A 2535-nucleotide genomic window follows, 5' to 3' on the forward strand; every position below is an offset into this window, starting at 1 on the left:
AGAACTTCAGACCAATTTTCCTTATGAATATTGACGCAAAAATACTCAATAAAATTCTGGCAAACTGAGTCCAAGAGCACATCAAAACAATCACCCAACATGATCAAGTAGACTTCATCCCAGGCATGGAGGGATGGTTTAATATACAGAAAACCATCAAGGTAATCCATTATATAAACAAACTAAAAGAACAAAACCACATGATCATTTCATTAGATGCTGAGAAAGCATTTAACAAAATTCAACACCCCTTAATGATAAAAGTCTTGGAAAGAATAGGAATTCAAGGCCCATACCTAAACATAGTAATAGCCATATACAGCAAACCAGTGGCTAATTATAAACTAAATGGAGAGAAACTTGAAGCAATCCCACTAAAATCAGGGACTAGACAAGGCTGCCCACTCTCTCCCTACTTATTCAATATACTTCTTGAAGTTCTAGCCAGAGCAATCAGACAACAAAAGGAGATCAATGGGATACAGATCGGAAAAGAAGAGGTCAAAATATCACTATTTGCAGATGATATGATAGTATATTTAAGTGATCCCAAAAGTTCCACCAGAGAACTACTAAAGCTGAGAAACACCTTCAGAAAGTGGCTGGGTATAAAATTAACTCAAATAAATCAGTAGCCTTCCTCTACACAAAAGAGAAACAAGCCGAGAAAGAAATTAGGGAAATGACACCCTTCGTAATAGACCCAAACAATATCAAGTACCTTGGTCTGACTTTAGCCAAGCAAGTAAAAGATCTGTACAATAAGAACTTCAAGACTGTGAAGAAAGAAATTGAAGAAGACCTCAGAAGATGGAAAGATCTCCCATGCTCATGATTGGCAGGATTAATATAGTAAAAATGCCCATTTTACCAAAAGTGATCTACAGATTCAATGCAATCTCCATCAAAATACCAATCCAATTCTTCAAAGAGTTAGAACAATTTGCAAATTCATCTGGAATAACAAAAAACCCAGGATAGCTAAAACTATCCTCAACAATAAAAGGACTTCTGGGGGAAACAGTATCCCTGAACTCAAGCAGTATTACAGAGCAATAGTGATAAAACTGCATGGTATTTGTACAGAGACAGACAGATAGACCAATGGAATAGAATTGAAGACCCAGAAATGAACCCACACACCTATGGGCACCTGATTTTTAACATACGAGCCAAAACCATCCAACGGAAAAAAGTTAGCATTTTCAGCAAATGGTGCTGGTTCCACTGGAGGTCAACATTTAGAAGAATGCAAATCGATCCATGCTTATCACCCTGTACAAAACTTAAGTCCAAGTGGATCAAGGACCTCCACATCAAACCAGATACACTGAAACTAATAGAAGAAAAACTAGGGCAGTATCTCGAACATATGGGCACTGGAAAAAATTTCCTGAACAAAACACCAATGGCTTATGCTCTAAGATCAAGAATCGACAAATGGGATCTCATAAAACTGCAAAGCTTCTGCAAGGCAAAGGACACTGTGGTTAGGACAAAACGGCAACCAACAGATTGGGAAAAGATCTTTACCAATTCTACAACAGATAGAGGGCTTATATCCAAAATATACAAAGAACTCAAGAAGTTAGACCGCAGGGAGACAAATAACCCTTTTAAAAATGGGGTTCAGAACTATACAAAGAATTCACAGCTGAGGAATGCCGAATGGCTGAGAAACACCTAAAGAAATGTTCAACATCTTTAGTCATAAGGGAAATGCAAATCAAAACAACCCTGAGATTTCACCTCACACCAGTGAGAATGGCTAAGATCAAAAACTCAGGTGACAGCAAATGTTGGCAAGGATGTGGAGAGAGAGGAACACTCCTCCTTTATTGGTGGGATTTCAGACTGGTAGAACCATTCTGGAAATCAGTCTGGAGAAAATTGGACATTGAACTACCTGAGTACCCAGCTATACCTCTCTTGGGCATATACCCAAAAGATGCCCCAACATATAAAGAAAGACAGGTGCTCCACTATGTTCATAGTAGCCTTATTTATAGTAACCAGAAGCTGGAAAGAACCCAGATGCCCTTCAACAGAGGAATGGATACAGAAAATATGGTACATCTGCACAATGGAATATTACTCAGCTATCAAAAACAATGCCTTTATGAAATTCATAGACAAATGGTTGGAACTGGAATATATCCTGAGTGAGGTAACCCAATCACAGAAAAACACACATGGTATGCGCTCATTGATAAGTGGCTATTAGCCCAAATGCTTGAATTACCCTAGATGCATAGAACACATGAAACTCAAGACGGATGATCAAAATGTGAATGCTTCACTCCTTCTTTAAAAGGGGGAACAAGAATACCCTTGGCTGGGAATAGAGAGGCAAAGATTAAAACAGAGACAGAAGGAACACCCATTCAGAGCCTGCCCCACATGTGGCCCACACATATACAGCCACCCAATTAGACAAGATGGATGAAGCAAAGGAGTGCAAGCCGACAGGAGCCAGATGTAGATCTCTCCTGAGAGACACAGCCAGAATACAGCAAATACAGAGGCGAATGCCAG

Source organism: Rattus norvegicus, chromosome 3 (assembly GCF_036323735.1).
Source record: "Rattus norvegicus strain BN/NHsdMcwi chromosome 3, GRCr8, whole genome shotgun sequence".
Classification (NCBI taxonomy): Eukaryota; Metazoa; Chordata; class Mammalia; order Rodentia; family Muridae; genus Rattus; species Rattus norvegicus.